This window comes from Thermobia domestica, chromosome 11 (assembly GCF_964235325.1).
Source record: "Thermobia domestica chromosome 11, izTheDome1.hap1.1, whole genome shotgun sequence".
Classification (NCBI taxonomy): Eukaryota; Metazoa; Arthropoda; class Insecta; order Zygentoma; family Lepismatidae; genus Thermobia; species Thermobia domestica.
Window position 1 is genome coordinate 100,700,036 of NC_137464.1, and position 21,047 is coordinate 100,721,082.

General features: G+C 34.3%; 1 protein-coding gene and 2 long non-coding RNA genes across 4 annotated transcripts in view; 2 read left to right on the forward strand and 1 right to left on the reverse strand.

The window, feature by feature from the left end:
* The window catches only part of LOC145664336 (uncharacterized), a 105,909-nt gene that overhangs the window by 31,096 nt on the left and 53,766 nt on the right, over nt 1–21,047 (reverse strand). For both annotated transcript variants that reach the window (XR_014127381.1, XR_014127380.1), the window contains exon 2: nt 11,197–11,340. This is a non-coding gene — a long non-coding RNA (uncharacterized LOC145664336). The remainder of the gene's footprint in view (nt 1–11,196; nt 11,341–21,047) is intronic.
* Nucleotides 1–21,047, forward strand: part of LOC145664330 (uncharacterized) — a 1,055,818-nt gene that overhangs the window by 15,572 nt on the left and 1,019,199 nt on the right. The gene's annotated exons all lie outside the window — the stretch shown is intronic.
* The window catches only part of LOC145664328 (uncharacterized), a 353,881-nt gene that overhangs the window by 9,657 nt on the left and 323,177 nt on the right, over nt 1–21,047 (forward strand). The gene's annotated exons all lie outside the window — the stretch shown is intronic.

The window sequence follows — 21,047 nt, forward strand, 5'->3', positions numbered from 1 at the left end:
AATGTAACTTTTCCAATATATTGATTGATTTTTAAAAAATGAAGAAAAATATGTATACTAAACTCCAAGCTGGATGTTTATGATAGTCTATTGACAATTTTTAGATAGATAGTATTGGTATAAACTATATTTTTATTGATAGCATATCTAAATAGAAGCAGAAAAGCCAAAGTGTTTGAAATCTATTATGAGTATAGAAAATCCATTTCTTCTCAAGTTACCATAGTAAAAATAAGGCAAAACGGTATGAAAAAGCAGTAGAAGTACCGTAAAAACATGGTAGTGGATAAATGAAATTAAGCTTAAGAAACATTGCATTGCCAAATTTTGTCGTATTCTTGTCTTCACTTTTCAATCTCGAATTTCGGATGATAAAGTAGCTAGAAATCTTAAATAATATAATCTTGGCGACATATTTATCAGACTTTATTCATCAAGAATTAATATTTATAATAAATATTAATTACTAATTATACTATCTTATTTTTATTGATAGGTTAAGGTTAAATCAAAGGCGAAAAATTCTACATCAAATTATATAAATAATTATAAGAAGAAGGTAGCATAATTGGCTATAATGTTTGAGTGCTAGAGAAATTATGTTCTTAAAATTAAACAAAAAAGAGTAAATATGATATAAGGAGGACATTGTTCTTCTCAATTAACAATATACTGTATTAGTGACTAATAAATGGTCGATCTTAAGAAGTGATAGTTGTATAGAAAGAAGCTAATAGTAATGTCTAATCTCATAGTTTAGAGAGTTAAGTATTAACAATTTCCTAACAGTTTTTTTAAAAATTTTTATTGATGAACATAACCAGAAGATACTATTCCAAACAATAAATAAAGCATATATTACCCGCTTCGCTGGGTTGAAATGCAACTTTAAATGCAAAACTCCGTATCTCACGTGTTTAGTACCTGATGATGTATGAAGGGGTGATATGTTTATGTACTTTATTTACAAATCACACATATCACATCCAAAGCTAATGAACTGTATGATTAAACCCATTTTACTGATTCACCCAGATATCATGAAGGAACGAGAAATAAGACTTGACGAATATTTTAGATGTTACTTGCTTCAATTCTTATTTAAAGGTACATGTGTTAATATGATAAATATAACATGCTTTGTTCATATGTTAATATACTGATATAATACTTAAATATTAGTACAATGAATTACTTATCTTAACATCTTTCTGCAGTAATCGTTGCTTGCTGCTAGCTAAACCACATGTTGCTTGCTAACCATCATACTTTGTCTTCGATCACACATAAACTGAGTAGCACTCTAAAACACTGTTAAGAACATGTGAATCTTGTATATTAATGAACATGAGTATTTCTCTAAAACCTATGAATAAATATGCTTTTCTGAAACTATTAATGAATATGCTTGTCTAGTTGAACTTCGAAGCACATTGTCGAATGCACAGACACACTTTGAATAGCACACTGAAGGCACTGTTGCCAGCCAATGCAAAACACAACTCACTAAAACTCACTAGAAAAATCACTAAAAGAATCACAAAGAATTCACTAAACCACTAAACTATATACAAAAAAATGAAACTAATATGAATAAAAATAATGCACATATGCAAGCTTATCCATCCTCCCCCTCCTTGATTGGACACAATCAATTAATATTCTAGGGGTAAAGGAATTAGCTTAGCAACACTACGCCGAAAAATGCCACTTTTACACTTCACAGTTGCCACTCGCACTAAATTATCACTGCCCGGATGAACTTCTTCAATCACACCTAACTTCCACACTTGAGGAGGAACATTGTCTTCTTTTAACAATACGACCATGCCCGGTTGTAGATTAGGCTGAGCTGACTTCCATTTTCTTCTTTGTTGTAACTGGTTGAGGTAATCCCTTGACCAACGTTTCCAAATATGCTGCTTCATTTGTTGAATCCGTTGCCATCTTCCTAATCTGTTGATAGGTACGTCCAGTAGATCTGGTTCCGGAAGGCTGAGAAGTGTAGCTCCCATCAAAAAATGTCCTGGACTAAGATACATTGGATCTGTAGGATCGTTGGAAATGGCTGTCAATGGTCTTGAATTTAGAATGGCTTCAATTTGAATAAGTAACGTGTTCAACTCTTCGTATGTCAGACTTGCTGTTCCTGCTACACACCGTAGGTGGTACTTCATGGATTTTATTGAACTTTCCCATGACCCCATGTGAGGAGATCTGGCAGGAATGAATTTCCATTCTAAACCTTCTTGAGCTGAGTATTCCAGGATGTCCTTTCTGTTAGTCTTGGATTCAAAAAATTGTTGCAATTCTCGATTGGCGCCAACAAAGTTTGAACCATTGTCGCTACAAATAGATAAGCATTTTCCTCGCCTAGCAAAAAATCTCTTCAATGCTGCGATGAAGGCTTGAGAACTTAAGTCTGAAACTATTTCTATGTGAACTGCTCTAGTGGCTAAACAGATGAACAACGCTGCATATACCTTTATTTGAATTTTGCTGCGAATTGTGGGCTTGACATAAAAGAATCCTGCGTAGTCCACTCCCACGTGTACAAATGGTCTTGCTTCATTTACTCTTTCCTTGGGTAAGTGTCCCATTAACTGTGATGACCTTGTTGATCTCCACTTGAAACAAACCAAACAATTGTGTACTATTGCCTTGACCATCTTCTTAGCTCTTGGAATCCAATATCTGGTACGCAAAGATGCAATAAGAAGCTGTGGTCCTGCATGAAGCAACCTTTTATGTTCTTCTTTGACTATCAGGTGGGTGAAATGATGACCTGCAGGTAGGATGAATTGGTGCTTGTTGTCGTACTCCAAGTTTGAATGTTCCAATCTTCCTCCTACTCTTAGCATTCCTTCCGTGTCCAGAAATGGAAAAAGATCCTTGATTGGGCTCTTTGTTGAAACTTCCATTTGTTGCTGCAAGTTCAATATTTCTTGATGATAGGTAGTATGTTGTACTATCTTGATACATCTGTGTAACGCTAAACGAAGTTCCGAAGCGTCAAGACTATCGGTTTTTCTTTCTAATTTCTTGGAAAGACAATTATGTTTGAATCGCAAACAATATGCTACTACTCTCAACATTTTGTTTAACGATGAATACCTTTTCATAAAGCCTGTTTCATGAACTGCCACCAAACTTATCATGACTTTCTTCTCTTCTGGAATATTAGCCGGCTCATTTTGTTCTTGACATGGCCATTCTGCTGTGTGAAGAAACTTTGGACCATGCCACCACTCTCGAGACTGAATAAGAGTGTTGGGATCCGCTCCTCGACTAACTATGTCTGCCGTATTTTCTTTACTAGGCACGTGGTGCCATTGATTAATTGATGTGATTCCCTGAATTTGAGCCACCCTGTTGGATACAAATGTCTTCCAACGATTGGGAGGTGATTTGATCCATGACAAAACTATCGTCGAGTCTGTCCACAGGTGTATACCACTGACTCCTATATTCAATATGGAGAGTGTTTTGTCTATTAGCTTCGAAAGTAACAGTGCTCCACATAATTCCAATCTAGGCAAAGTTTGCTTCTTCAGTGGTGCAACCTTCGACTTTGAACAAAGTAAATTGACTTCAATGTTTCCTTGTTCGTCTGTAGCCCTGATGTACACTACTGCTCCAAAATTTTCTTCACTTGCATCGCAAAAACCATGTAATTGAATTTCCTTAACGTTCTCCGAAGACATTACGTTTCTTGTAATTTGTATCTTCGCCATCGCAGGTAACCAAGACATTAATTGATTCCACTCAACTTGTAGGACTGTGTCTAATGAGTCATTCCAATCCATCCCTGTCTTCCACAACTTCTGTAAGAAATTCTTGTATTTGATGACAATTGGAGCGATTAGACCTAATGGATCGAAGATAGATGACACTATACTGACGACTTGTCTTTTTGTCATTGCAACATTACTTTCTGGTGCAGTTCCGTGTTTACAAATTTTGTTCGAAATTATAAGTTTGTCTGTTAATGGAATCCATGCTATTCCTAAAGTCTTAACACCGTCTTGCTGACCAAGTATGATTGGCTGTTGTTTTTCCCTGAAGTCTTCAGGAACTCCTTGAAGTACTTCTTCTTTGTTAGAACTCCATTTACAAAGCTTGAAACCTGCTCTGCTTAAAATATTAATAAGATCCTTCTGTAGTTCTAAGGCCTTTGACACGTTTGGTACTGATTTTAACACATCATCAATGTAGAAATTGTGTTTTATTACTTCTGCTGCTTCTGGAAATTCCTTGGAATTTTCCTCCGCTATTTGCTTCAGACATCTTGTTGCCAAGAAGGATGCTGACGATGTCCCGTACGTGACTGTTTGTAACTCATACGACTGGATCGGTTCTTCTACTGAATTTCTCCAAAGGATGCGTTGTAAACACTTGTCCTCATCATGAATTAATATTTGGCGGTACATTTTCTCTAAGTCTGCTGTAAATGCAACTGGATACAACCGAAACCTTAAAATAATGGAGTACAAGTCATCTTGAACAATTGGCCCAACTTGAAGAATGTCATTCAATGATTTGCCATTAGACGTTTTTGCACTTGCATCAAAAACCACTCTTAATTTAGTTGTTGTACTGTCCATCTTGAATACAGGATGATGTGGAAGATAACAACTGCTGCTGCTGTTCACGTCTTCTTCTGTAACTTTTCGCATGTGACCCAAACTTAAATACTCATCCATGAAGGCGGCATATTGTTTATGAAACTCAGGATTTTGTAGCAATCTTCTTTCAAGCTGCTTAAATCTTTGTAGTGCCATGTTGTAAGACTCTCCTAAAGCTGCATTCTCTTCCTTCTTTGGTAATTTGACAATAAATCTTCCATCTCCATTTCTGGTTGTATTTTTTAAAAAATGCTTCTCACAATTTTCTTCTTCCGGCGTGTAAATCTTAGTCTGAAGATCTTCGAGTTCCCAGAATTTTCTCAATTGTGTATCCAAGTCTGTCTCCATCTGAGCAAAACATGAAATTACCGACTGGTTGGCTTCTTCGGGTATTGAAGGCATATTTCCGACGACAACGTATCCTAGCTTCGTTTCCTGCAAAACTGGATAATTTCCTTTTCTAGTCTTTTGGCCTGGCTCAAGGAGACTGTAGAATAACCCCGCACCTATAAGCATGTCCACTGACGACGAGCGATTAAAATTTGGATCGGCTAAACAGATATCTTTTGGCAAGTTCCAATTACTGTAATCAATATCCTTAGAAGGTATGCAACCTGTAATGTTTGGCAATACTAAACAATCGACCACTGCACTAAAATCACATGTTCTTGAATAAATATGAACTTTAACACTGTACTGAGCTTCGGAGGTTACAGAATTGATACCTCTAATGGGAACACGATTTTTCGTTTTCTTGAGGCCTAATCTATGAACTAAAGCTTCGCTTACGAAATTCGATTGAGACGCTGCATCTAATAACACTCTGCATTGTTGAAAACGACCTTTAGTGTCTGTTACGTTAACTAACGCTGTTGCTAATAAGACTTGCTGACCATAATTAATCTTAAATGAGCAATAAGAGCCCTGTGGTTGAACTTGAACCTGATTCTGTTCCTTAACTTTAGGTACATTAGTATTATTGTTATTTGTTTTGCTTGAAATGTCTTTGTTAGTAGCCTCCTGAGTAGCATCTTCATGCAACAGTGTGTTATGCTTAAAATTACATTTCTTACAAGTACTTGATTTGCATGCCCTTACTTGATGTTTATTACCTAAGCAATTAAAACATAATTTATTTTGCTTCACGAGCTCCTTTCTTTGATTAATGTTGGCACTCAGAAATTCTGGGCAGCGAAAAACAGCATGCGTTTCTTTGCTACGGCAAATATTACATGCATTTGGAAGCACAGTAACAAACGCATTCACTTGACTGTTATTCTTTCTTTTTGCTTTGGAATCTACACTTTTGTTGTCATAAGTACTTTCAGATTGAGTAGGACGAATGTTTTCTAACATTTGACAACGACCTTCTAAAAATGAAAATAATTCCGATAACGATGGAAAGGAGTCACTACTTTGCTCAGCTTCCCATTCCCTTTTGCTTGCCGAATCAAGTTTTTCTACTAAATGTTGTGTTAGGAGTACGTCATGCAAAGGTTTGTCCAAATTCAATGCTTCAAGGGCTTGAAAATTACTACGTGCAGTATTTACAAATTGTCTAATGTCTTTAGCGTTTTCTTTCGTTACTGGCTTGATATTGAGCAACCCTCGTACATATGTCGAAGCTATCAACCGTTTGTTTTCGTAGCGTTCAACAAGAAGCTTCCATGCAATTTCGTAATTTACTTCTACCGTTGGCAGATTTGCTATTAATGTAAACGCTTCTCCCTTGAGCGATGTGCGCAAATATTGAAACTTACAAACTGTACTTAATGATTCGTTATTGTGAATAAGGGAAATGAAAATGTCCTTAAAGGGCGACCACTCCTCGTATTTACCACAAAATATGGGCAAAGAAATTTTAGGCAATTGTACTGAACTACTACCACAATTTGCAGCTTTGTTATTTGCTGCCCCTGAATCCGTTTTTTGTTCAAAACTATCAATAAATTCTTGTAACTTAACCTTTGAATCATAATACAGTTCCTCGAATGTAATTCTGTGCGTTTCTTGTTCACCCGTCTCATCCAAGAGCTCTATTTCTGACTGTATCTCATCAAACTTAATAAAAACCCCTTCAAGTGCAACTAGCCTTGTTCTTGCTTCTTGTATGCTAGGTTTATTTTCATTCTGTAGTTTTTGAAGAAATGTCTGTATTCTTGTTGCCTGACCTTTGACCGAAGCACGTTTCTTAATTAATTGACCCAACTGCACTTCTGCCATTGTTTGTCTTTCTTTTCTTTTTTTTTTAAACTACTCAAACCGCTGACAATAATTTTTCTTTTTTTCTTTTTTTTTCTTTTTTACTTCTGAGTGACCTACAAACGTGTAACCTTGAATTCAGCTGGGTTGAATGCACACACACCACTATACTGATATGAACAGCTCTGTCCTGCTTATGACAGCCAGCACCCACACAAACACAACGAGAAGAAACAATGCAAAGTCACGTTTCTCGTTCTGACATCCGGTGGACGGAGGACCAAAAAAATGATGATGTATGAAGGGGTGATATGTTTATGTACTTTATTTACAAATCACACATATCACATCCAAAGCTAATGAACTGTATGATTAAACCCATTTTACTGATTCACCCAGATATCATGAAGGAACGAGAAATAAGACTTGACGAATATTTTAGATGTTACTTGCTTCAATTCTTATTTAAAGGTACATGTGTTAATATGATAAATATAACATGCTTTGTTCATATGTTAATATACTGATATAATACTTAAATATTAGTACAATGAATTACTTATCTTAACATCTTTCTGCAGTAATCGTTGCTTGCTGCTAGCTAAACCACATGTTGCTTGCTAACCATCATACTTTGTCTTCGATCACACATAAACTGAGTAGCACTCTAAAACACTGTTAAGAACATGTGAATCTTGTATATTAATGAACATGAGTATTTCTCTAAAACCTATGAATAAATATGCTTTTCTGAAACTATTAATGAATATGCTTGTCTAGTTGAACTTCGAAGCACATTGTCGAATGCACAGACACACTTTGAATAGCACACTGAAGGCACTGTTGCCAGCCAATGCAAAACACAACTCACTAAAACTCACTAGAAAAATCACTAAAAGAATCACAAAGAATTCACTAAACCACTAAACTATATACAAAAAAAATGAAACTAATATGAATAAAAATAATGCACATATGCAAGCTTATCCAGTACCCGTGAAATATATTGTTTTCGTTTTTATGGCATCGATTTAAACAGCATCGGAAAGATCATTGATCATCTCGGCGACCCTGAAAACCATGGATTTGTCACTAATATTGGTTATTTTCAATCATTTATATATTTCCCCCTCCCCAGTGTTGTGGGCCATGACATCGGAAGTGTGACCGTTCATCTCAGTGACCCCAAAAAATGTGAATTCAGCACTGATATCGGTGATTTTCGATAACTTTTAAATATCTTTTCCTCCCCTTCCCCTAAGTTGCGGGGTTGAATTTGAATTTAAACGGGATCGAAAGTATCACTGTTTATCTAAGCGACCCAGAAAACTATAAATTCGACTCTAATAGTGGCCATTTTCGATCATTTATATATATATATATATATATATATATATATAGTGGCGTATTTACGATTTTGTTTCGGGGGCTTTGCTAACTTTCGGGGGGGGGGCTTTGCCTGGAAATGTCTAAATTCTGCAAGATATTTCATTTACTTTACTATAGTATGTAAGATTTCGAGGGGGGCTTAAGCCCGGAAGCCCCCTAAATACGCCACTGTATATATATATATATATATATATATATATATATATTTCCCTCTCCCCCAAGTGGCGGGGCTAATTTTGGATTTAAGCCAGATCGGAAATGTCACTGTTCATCTGGATGATCTCGAAAACTATGGATTAGATACTAATATTGGTCATTTTCGATTATTATTCCCACCCCCTCCTCCATGCTGCGGCACACGGCATCAGAATTGTCACTGTTAATCTCAGCTACTACTAAAACTATGGATTAGACACTAATATTTGTCATTTTCGATCATTTTAAAATGTTTGTCCACTCCCCTACGTTGTATCCTCCCCTCCCCAACTATCAGGGCTGACCTTGGATTGAAACAGCATCAGCAGTGTCACTATTTCCCTCATCGACCCCGAAAATTACGGTTTCAACACTAATATCGGTCATTTTTGTTCATTTTTAAATTTCTCTCCCCTCCCCCTCCCCTACATTGCATCGTCAAAGCAAATAGCCTAAAGTAATCCGTGCCTCCAAACTTATGTATGTTGAAAATTTGATTGAGATTGGTTGGGTGGTTCAAGAGTGATGAAGTCACAAAGGCAATCATTTTAATTTTAATTTGTTTACATATATCTCTCCCTCCCCTCCTCCTCCCCTAGATTGGCTTATCAAGGTGAAACGATAAAAATCACCCAAGGCCTGATCCTCATATATGTTGAAAATTTGATCGAGATTGGTTGAATGGTTCAAAAGTTATTAGGTTTTATTAGTTTTTATTTATACGTCCCCTCCCCCTCCCCTCCCCCTCCCCTAGGATCTACCGTTAAAGTGAAATTACAAAAATGTTTCCAGATCTGAGCCTCATGTATCTTGAAAATTTGATTGAGATCGGCCGCATAGTTCTAGAGTTGCACGTGGTTAAGTGCTCGGAGAAGGCTGCAGAGCCTTAACTTCGCCACGTAAAAGAAGTCATAAATAAATAAATAAATAAATAAGTTACAAAAATAGTTACTTTCAGTCTTATGTAAATTGATTTTTATATATCTCCCCCTCCTTCGCCTCCCCTATGTTGCTTCGTCAAATTTGAATCATAAAATTGATCCCAGGCCTGAACCTCATCTATGTTGAAAATTTGATCAAGATCGGTCGAGTGGTTCAGGAATTATTAAGTTTTATTTATTTTCTTATACCCCCTCCCCTCCCCAACCCCTCTGTTCTACCATCAAAGTGAATAGTCTAAAACCAGCTCAGCCTCGAACCTCATCTATGTTACAAATTTGATCGAGATCGGTTGGGCGGTTCAGAAGATTTAGAGTCACAAACATAGTGATTTTCAATTTTATATATATAGATTTAAGTAAAATTTAATTTATACAACTTTATTTTGAAAAAAAGCAAAATATTTAACTAGACTTGAATAAGATATAAATAAAATTATATTATTAAAATTCCGGTCCATTTAAAAGAAAACAGAAATATTTCTCCACATAAGTCAATGGATTAATAATTAAAGATAAAGTAGGTTTTCCATTTTTAAATATATTAAACGGACCATTGAATGATAGTATAACACTGTCTCAACATGATTTGAGCAAGATATATAAAGTAGAATATTTACCTGGATATTAATTCAATTAATGAATAGAAAACAAGAAAAAGTCTAATCACTGTACATAAAGGTGTATAAAACAAGGCATAAAGAATGTGTAGCTGATATGCTTGAAAAATGTGATGATCAGGATAGCCGATATGTGTGATATAAATTATCATAAAAGATTACAAATAGGCATAATTTTGTTTAGCATAGTTATAACGATACTTAGTATGTTATAATATTGTAGTTATAATGATGTGTAGCATAGTTATATCGACACTTAGAATAGTTATAATGATACTTAGTATGTTATATCATAGTTATAATAATATTTAGCACAGTTATAATGATAGTTAGCATAGTTATAATATCATAATTATAATGATACTTAGTATGTTACAATATCACACTTATAATGCACTTAGTATATTATATCATACTGATACTTAAGATAGTTATAATGATAGTATGTTACAATATCATACTTATAACGATACTTAATACGTTATCATAGTTATAGTGATATTTAGCACAGTTATAATAATACTTAGTATAGTTATACTATAATAGTTACATTGATATTTAGCAGACCTGCGGTTTCGACGTCCAATGTTTACTCAGAGATAAAGGTAGAAGTGAAGGGAAAACATTCAAATAAATATACAAATTTTTCTTCAAATACGAAATAAACATAATAATAATAATAATAATAATAAAATGCGAAACTTTTCCTTTAAGTATTCACAGTAAACATGGTTTGAACAAGTGCTCATAGGGAAGTACAATATATATATATATATATATATATATATATATATATATATATATATATATATATATATATATATATATATATATATATATATATATATATATATATATATATCTTATATATCTTATCCCGAAAGATGAAACAAATAACTAGCCATTGTATTGGAAGATATCTTATAGAAAATAACATTCGTACGTTCTATCACTGAAAATAAGTTTCTGCAAAGTTGTTTTACATTTAATATTTCATTTTATTTTCAACTTCCGTATTATGTTCATATCTGCTCTTTAGTAATACGTTTTCCCACAAAGATCCATCACGGAACAGATAAGCTAAGAGTAGGTTACGAGTAGGATAAGATAAACTGTTTTTTACAGAGTTATGAATGCGGAATGTCGTACAAACTGTAATTTAATTACAACTATGAGAAATTAAGTAAAATTTAGTTAAAAATATATTATTAAGTATCTTTGAAATACCTTAAACTATGTTATTACTTTAAAATTGGCATCAGTATTAATTTTGTTTTCAAGATGTTACTAATGGAGAATGATCATCCATTGTGTCTTCTACCAGTACGCTTCCACTTGGTCGTATATTCCCTATTTCATAGAGGTGCGGATCTATATATATATATAAAAAAAAAAGTTAGTGTCACTCTTGTATTGTTTAAACAGTTTTAGTTTTAATACATTTTATTACAATACACAACTACAAATTACAATATAAGAATTAATTTGAATATTTTTTGTTAATCAAATATCATATGATAAATAAAAGTACTTCTTATAGATCAACGTTAATCGACATAGAGATGTTGAGAAGGATTGTTATACAAAAATGAGATGTATTTTGCGTACTATAATTAGGAATGAAGAATAATAGCAATTCATTTGTAGAGTGATATTTCTTGTAAGAAAAAATGTCGCCTGGAGTACGATTTAGATAAATATTTTGTATGAGATAAAGATAATCGGAATCTTAAAATAAAGAACAATTGGTGCTGGCATATAATTTATTGGATCAAAAGATCAAATATATTTCAATCAAAAATTTTTTGTACGCCTTATATCTGGAGCACTACATACAGTGTAGCCAAACCCCAATTATCACTTAACTCAGTGTGATGCGCTTAGTCCGTAGAAAATACGAAAACTCGATTTAGAGCCGTTCAAATATTTAGTGGCCCCTGATCCAAGATCCAATATATTTTACTCAAAAATTTTCTTGTACGCCTTATATTTGGAGAACTGCATACAGTGTAGCCAAAGCCAAACTATTACTTAACTCAGTATGATGTGCTTAGTCCGTAGAAAATACGAAAACTCGATTTAGGGCCGTTCAAAAATTTTGTGGCCCCTGATCCAAGATTCAATATATTTCACTCAAAAATTTTCTTGTACGCCTTATATTTGGAGAACTACATATAGTGTAGCCAAAGCCAAACTATCACTTAGCTCAGTGTGATGTGCTTAGTCCGTAGAAAATACGAAAACTCGATTTAGGGCCGTTCAAAAATTTTGTGGCCCCTGATCCAAGATTCAATATATTTCACTCAAAAATTTTCTTGTACGCCTTATATTTGGAGAACTACATATAGTGTAGCCAAAGCCAAACTATCACTTAACTCAGTGTGATGTGCTTAGTCCGTAGAAAATACGAAAACTCGATTTAGGGCCGTTCAAAAATTTTGTGGCCCCTGATCCAAGATCCAATATATTTCACTCAAAAATTTTCTTTTACGCCTTATATTTGGAGAACTACATATAGTGTAGCCAAAGCCAAACTATCACTTAGCTCAGTATGATGTGCTTATTCCGTAGAAATTTTGTAGCCCTTAATCCAAAAACTAATTATTGGCCAAGATCGCTATCTTTTGATCCATTTTTATTTTTGGATAATCTTAGAGTTCTTGATTTAGAAATGCTTTACTTTTTACTTGTAATATATTGTCCGATAATTGAAAACATAATTTAATTTACTCCAAGTTCTGTCTCGAAAATAGCTTAGTCTTACTGCCTAGGACACCAAATTAAGTGATATCCGTCGTTGAATATTTAGTTAAGAGATTATGCGTCACAGTTCTTTCTAGGCAAAGGGTAGCCTTAATGATTCTATGAACAGACTGAGAAATGTTAAACAGTATCTTGAAATGATCCAAAAGTACGATAGTACTGTTTAACGAATAAAATGTAGCTATAAGACATAAACTGCATCCATTTTCTGATTAAAATATTCTATCCATTAAACGTGATTGTGTTTCTTATGATTGTGTTAATAGCAAGATTGTAAAAGGATAAATATATTTGAAATGTGAACTACAAATTAGTGTTTTATCCACGTTGTTTTGCTTCCAGCATGATTTGGTCTTTTGAACACGCACTTCAAATAGTCTTGATGAGCCTTTTATTTTTCTTACGTAAAATACCAATTCCTAATTTCCATTTTGAATCTTTTGGGGAGGGGGGCACAAAATAGCTTGTGTTTTTGAAGGCAATGATGGTAATAGCTAGGTCAAAAAAATCAGTTAAGGAAAGCTTAGACTTACAAAAATAAAAGCCCCTCCTGATACCTTTCTTAGTTTTATATAATACAGTATTAAAGAGATTAATTTTATATCTTTTATTTTATATACCTTCTTAACTCATGACATATAAACCAGTTGAAATTAAAGTTTGGTCATATTTTGTACAAGTATCAATTTTTATCAAAATTAAGAATTACGACTTTCCACCGGTTTAGTCATTTCAATTCAAGAAAATCAAAAGAAGAAATGCTTTGACAATCTTATTTTTCCTTCATACAATATTCCTAAATTACTGTACAATGATTATTTGATAGAAAATCAATTCTTTATGTTTTATTTCATTACGTTCTACAAAATATCTTCTTACTGAGTACACTGCTGACATCTCTTAATCTTGAGTACATTACTGGCCATAAACCAAGCGCAACCTTCAAATAGCCACACTATTTTTCAGACTGAAAGTCCAAGTCCTTGAAAAAATAACTAATTCTTAACCATTAACGTATTCCAGAAATTACTTGTTAGTATGCATCCAATTTGGTAATCATTTTGGTGTTGTTTTATTTCTTAAAACAGGAATGTACTTTTGAGTTCTATTAACCAATCAAATCATACAAAATTACACAATACGAAAATTTTCATTACAGAAGAGAGGACATAACTGTCTCAAGAAAAGAAAAAAGAAAAAAAGATCCAACTCTTATGGAAAACAAGTAGCTGTGTCTCAGTGATATACCACGTTCAAGAGTTTGGTTTATCACGGTGTGTACAACGTAAAATATGAAGTTTGAATTTTTGAATTTCTCTTCATCCTTCTTTCCTCACTCAAAAAGTTTAGTAAGATGAATGAATAATAAAAGATAGAAAATATTTAAGACTAGATTTATCAAGTAGAAAGTCATTTAGTTTCATTTTAGAATTATATTCTAGGGACAGATTAATATTTTATATCCTGGACATTATACTAACCCGCTAATCTCAACAGCACTGCAAGTAATCTATCAAGCAAGGATGTTATCCATAATTACTCCCATAGGAATATATGAGGAGTTGATTTTTGGTTATCCATATCTTGGGATCAACTGGATGGACCATCTCCATCAGCGAACTCGATTGCTTGCTCTTGAGCCTGTACAACCTGGTCAAAATTGATGGTGATCCACATAAAAGCTCTTGAGATTTTATGTCTTCAGGACGAACACACAGCCAGACACAGTAAACATATAAAGGATTTTTTGCTAAGCCAAAATCCTTTAAAATAAATCTCACGTCTCCTTGGTCAGCCTTCTATAATTCTGGATAAATACAATTTTATATAGCCATGATAGTCTATGAGTCTTATACACTACTTCAACATCTACTCCTTATAATTAGTCCTGGCCTTTCTGGTCCCTTCCATATTCATTACCCTGGCCAGCGTTCGGCATATAAACACTTAACAATCACTGCTCGATTAATATCAATCGAATTAACTAAGCATGATCACTATCCACCAACAACCTCGACTCTACTTCTCAGGTCAGTTTTTCATGAAATTCTTCTTCGTGCTCTTACCCACATCACTTCATTTGTGACAATACACTCCCGCTGCATACTTTTTTTCGGTATCAGAATGTAATGAATTCTTCTTCTACCGATTTTTTCTTTGATATCTAGATAGTTTATCTCCATGTCTACCTCTATCTCATTCTCTTATCTAATGCCTTTCTCTTCATGTTTCACGTCTTTTATGAGTTTCTTCAGCTGATTTTTCATTTCCTTCCATATTCCTAAGCAGTCTCTACATAACAGCACAAAAGAAGCAGTCTTTCTCCTCCTCTTTATATTGTCTCCTTTTCCCATTGATTCATTGCTATATCTAGCAGTACTGGAGTCAAACAAGATCCTATATTGGTTCTTCCTTCATATTTCTATCTCTGATTATACCTCCCTCCTAAACCATTCTCAGGATCTGCTTCCAAGAAGAAGTAACGTCCCCAAAGGGTTATGAATTGATAAGAATGGTTTAGATTGCAGGACCACAAGATTATCTAGTATCCCACAGTGCCACTAATCATCTTCTTACCTTCTTACTGTTCCAATCTTCTATTTTATTTTCACCCACTTCTTTTTCTAATATCTTCAATATTTATTTTCTCCTAAGACTCGGGAACATACTCTTAATATCAAGACTAAGTAACAATGTGCTCTCGTCTCTTTTTCCTAATTTGTCTATCACCCTCTTAACTTCTTCTGCATTCTCTACTCTCTTACTTTCTTGTTTTTCTCCCACTGCCTCAGCTATCCTTTTAATCTTTTTCTACAAAGGTTCTAACATATTGTTCCTGCAGTTAAGGATCGGCTTCAACTTCATTACTTTTTTTGTGAATTTTTGGAAATCCTTTCATCCTAGGTAATCATAACTCTTCTCTCACTAATCTCTTGAACCTTTTCTTCTTGCAATCCTCTACAATCTTTCCTTTATTTCTTCTTGTTCTTTTTGTGTTACATCTTCGTATGTCTCCTCTTTCAGGTCTCCAAGTTTTTTTTCATATCGTGCTTTATCCATCACAACTATAGCACCCTCTTTGTCTGTCTGTTCCACTACCATGTCCTTTCTCGTTCTTATCGTTTTTATTCCTATCTCCTATTTGTCATTCATATTGCCTCTTTGTCTTCTTGATTTGTTATTTACTATATTTATTAATTTCTCCTAGATAAAAGGACGAAAAGACTTGATACAATAGTTATAGGACATTTTCTGGAACTGAGGAAGGAAATAGACAAATGGAAGGATAGTAAAACGAAGGAGACCAAGAAAGAACAACTTAAATTTCTCAGGATCTGCTTCCAAGAAGAAGTAACGTCCCCAAAGGGTTATGGATTGATAAGAATGGTTTAGATTGCAGGACCACAAGATAAAGAAAGCTACTAAAGAAAATGGAGAAAGAATTAATTTGGAACGAGATAAGAAGAAAGAATAGAGAAATTAACAAGATAAAAGACAGGAGAAAAGACATAGAAGAGTATTTTCACAAGACAGTTTAAGATGAAGGAGTTGAAAGAGTGGGGAGAAGAGTTCAGTAGGAAAGAAGAAGAGATATTAAAAGAGAAAGGGAAAAGAATATGCTAGAAACAAAGCTATACAATCAATAAGAAAATAGTAGCGATCACAGGAGATACTGAGATTACTGAGGAAAAGAAGTAGGTTTTAAGTCTAGGATGTAAATTCAGAATAATCAGAAAGTAGGTTGAAAAGGAAGAAGGTGGTTATGGAATAGAAGAAGCATTACAGGAAATGAAAGATGAAGAAGATAGACAGAATTCGGAGAAAATGAGTAAATATAGTAAATAACAAATCAAGAAGATAAAGAGGCAATCTTAATGACAAGGAGAAGATAGGAATTAATATGATAAGAATGAGAAAGGACATAGTAGTAGAACAGACAGACAAAGAATGTGCTAAGTTGGATGGATGAAGCATGGTATGAAGAAAAACTTGGGGTCCTGAAAAACGAGACATATGAAGACGTAGAAAAAGATCAAGAAGAAGATATAAAGATAAAGAAGTAGTGAAGTCGAGGTCGGTGCTTAACTGCAGGAATAATTTGTCAGAATCTTTGGAGAAAAAGAATAAGAGGAGAGCTGAGGAAGTGAGAGAAGTACAAGAAAGTAGGGGAGCAGAGGTTAAGAGGTTAAAAGGATGATATAAAAATTAGGCAAAAGAAAAGACAAATTAGGGTATTTTTATTATTCTCTAATATACATATAGAAATTACTTTGGTGACTTGTTTCATTTTTATTTAAAAATGCATTTATCTTTGCTATTCACATGGGCAATTTGCACTGATTTTGAAAGCGAAAAATCATAAGATTGTTTTGTTTAAGGCATTCATTCTAGTCAGAGATGAGCGCTATGTAAGATCATGCTTCTCTACAGCCAGTAAGATAGAATTTGGAAAATTTGTAAGAATTTTCGTCGAGAAAGGTGTTCTGTATCAAAACATAATTACTAATGATTCGAAACTTAAAAGCAATGCTATGTATGGAAAGCAAAGACAACAACCTAATTGCAATGTTCTAGTCTGGGTCCTTCAAATAAACTGAAAGGTTTGAATCAATACATTTAGAAATTTAATATAAATAAAATAGAGTTTGTTTGTGTGTCTGTCTGTCTGTGTGCGGCCTGCGGACCAGATGAGTGGACCGAGAGTTACCAATTTTTTTTTGTCACGGGTACCTTGGTCCAGGCCCCAGACCAAGACGAAGCGATTTTTCAAAATTCGAACCAGGGGGTCTCAGGGGAGCGTTTACCGGGATATGTAAAAGTAGTAGAAAATGACCCATATTAGTGTCAAATTCATAGTTTTCGCGGTCGCTGATACTTCCACAGACGTTGACTTCTAAATACAGCCCTCATCGGGTGGGGGCCAGAGGCGTTTTTTCTTTCAAATTTCAAACCAGGGGAGCGTTTACCGGGATATGTAAAAGATCTCTAAAACTAATAGAAAGTGACCGATATTTTTTTCCTTTCGTTGTTCAGTTTGTCTACATAGATACTGGTACTATTTTATCTGACCAATCCGAGGAATGGGTATTTCAGGTAGCCCATAATATAGGCAATAAAACAATAAAGCGGTACTTACAGATATTTATTTAATTTACAATTTTACGCAAGAAGAGATGATCTATTTATGTAGAAATATCTACCGCATAATTTGTGATTAGTTATGACATCTATGATTGAATAGAATCATTTCTGAGTTCACATTTTTCAGTTTTATCTTGCATGTGCAGCTTGTTTTTTTTTTTTTAAAAAAAAAGAAAAGAGAGTAAACTAAATAACAAAAGTTAATTAAGAACAAATCGGAACATAAGCCAACAACGTTAATTACAAATACAATATTAGTTTCCATTTTATCTGCAGAGATACTGAGATGACTCACGAAAGTTAGCCTCGACGATGATAAGGAATTAGTGTCTCAAGTAGATGGACCAAATTGTAAAATGTATTTTGTAATTTTATAAAATACTATTATTTTTAAGTATAACTCGTTATAAGTTGCCGGACTATTTTAAAAGTATTTTCAGGGTAGTTGGCTAGGCTAGTATCTTCATACTCATATTTATTCATTATGTATCATCGTTTAGGGAATACAATACAATTCCAGCTAGTAAAAGATTAAAGTATTGCTTTGGAGAGATACAATCCAGGTCTTTTGATTTAAGTCATACAGATGGGTGGTCTAAGTAGGTGCGCATCCATACATTCAGGCCGATAGCCAGCCCAAAAGTGTAGGGAGCAGGGGCGGTAGAAGTTAGGGAGCCGATACAACCATATTGTAGTTCATAACTATATTATAGTTCATTTGCAAGCCTACCTGAAAATTTTAGGGGGCAGTAAAAATTTGGGGGGTGGCCCCTTAGACCCCCCTGGATACGGGCCTGCATACATTATTGTTGGGAAGGATAAAAACTTAGGGGTTCAATACTGTAAGACATTATATCTATGTAACATTCAACCGGTGTTATTCTGCACACGAGAAAGCAATAAGTAATTGTTAAGTATTATCATCTATATTTCTACACAAAAAAAAGTGATAGAACTAGATTGTTTTTATAAGAGAAGAAAGAGTACAAATGAGTTTATGCTACATCAATAATTTCTCTGCTAAATAAAATCGAGTGGACCTCCCAAGTGGGTACGCCTCTAAGTCTGGGTAATATTTATGATTTTTTTTTTTTTAATGAAGGTTTATTCCTAAAACAGCAAGCAGACTTTGAAAGCTTGCGCCTTCTTTATAGCCAGAGATCTATAGGTATTAGGTTTGTAAGATCATTAAAAGGTCTAGATGGAACTAACCTCCGTGTAGATGGAAGAAAACAAACATGTCATTACCGGAAGTAATAAAAATCTCCTATAACTTTCAGTTTCAATATTGATTTACAATAGGAGATGCGATAAGTTACACCGAGAATAAGGAAAAAATATGAGAATTCATAACTGGAAATGCTATTTGATACCTCTGAGGACTAAATTACCCTGATAAGAAAAATATTTTATAATAATAACAATTCTACTAGAAACATCTATTTGAATTTTGCATATGCTCAATAACATTCAAAATTGTTGATCTTCAATTTTGTGTAACTTATTTTTCATCCTACAGAAAAATGTTATGTATAAAAAATGTTTGCTTTTTGATGAAAATTTTTTGTCTCTAGTAAATTTTTGATATCTGTAACCGTTTTCACAAAAAATTGCAAAAAAACAAATTTGGCCGCCATTTTCCAAGATGGGGGCCGGAGCACAAGTTGGATTCTAGAGTACTTTAGTATTTTCATTAGTATGAGCTAATAAACAGTTGTGTCAAGTCTCTACATCCTTCTAATTTGTTAGGTCGATTTTACTAAAATTCCTCGTCTAACCTAAGGATCACTTTTGATCTCTATAGCGAGAAGTAGTTTTCTCTAATCAATTAAGCGTTCCAAGAAGAGTCTAAATTCTAACTCCACACTAATCTCTCTACTAAACCCGAAAGTGGTAGAAATCTACTATCACTTCCCGTTTCAATATTTAATTAAGAAAATATCCTGCCATTCAAACCAAATCGTTTCTGTAATACACACCCTACTTATTCAAAATATGCGCTGCATTATTCGTTTTCACGCCGGTAGCCAGCTCAAAAATGTAGGGGTGCCCAGTAGAAGTTAGGGGGGCGATCCAAAGATTATATTTCATCACCATAGTATAGTTTATTTGCAAGTCTACCGTGAAAAATTTAGGGGGCAGCCCCGGACAAATTTTTCATCATCTTGGAGAAAGGACCGCTAGTGATTGATATTCATGAATCATGAAGACAATGGTGAAGGAGTTATGTTGTGTAGCGCTTGGGCAGCCCCCTAGAGCCCCCTTGGATACGGGCCTGTTCGTTTTGCAATGAAACCAGTAAGTACATCATTTTAAGAGTTGCTGTAAGTAAGTTTAAAGTATTCTTGATTTTGTTTGTTACAATGCAGTTGCACCATTAGCATTTAGTTAGGTACTAGCCAAATGAAAATTTACAATATTAAGATCATGATAAAAGGCAGGACAGCGTAACATATGAGCTTCAGTTTCTAAAATACTACAGATATAAGAGCTGCCATCTATTGCAAAATATTATTTCCAAGTTCCGGCGCCGACTTTCCAAAATTTATGTGGGTGCATATCAATGGCGGGCTTTCAGGGAAGTCTCGATATTTGATTAATTTTTAGTTAAAATCTTCTATGAACACGTCATAAAGGGCTGTAGATAAAGTAAAATATACCGGTACTATAAGTTGGGGCTGTCCTACCTCAATCGGTAACACGACTGACTTAAACGCAAGAGAAACGGGTTCAAACCCAGGTCCAAACGCGCACCCACGTAGTCGGCGCGCATGATAGTAACAACAAGACTGTATCGTAAAGGCAACAGTCGACTCTTCCCTGTTCACGTATTGCACATAAGTTGCAATAAAGATGGAATTTTTCCAGCATCAGAGCTAATAACACTTTTGTGATATTTATAAAAATAATTAGTTTCTTACGTCAGCATATGATGTTCATACCGAGCTTTAAATATTATGTACAGCGAAGCAAATAGGCTTGTTGCTGTCCGGAGCAAGAACTCGTCTTAGCACCCTCCCCCCTCTGACCAACCAAGCTAAAACGCTCCCTGACTACATCTGATATTAGCATCACACAGTAATTCTCCTATTTCATTTTTTTTTCCTTCAAGTGGTAAAGTTTGATTTCAAAATTGCAATACATAATTTAATTTTTAGCACAAGATAAAACAC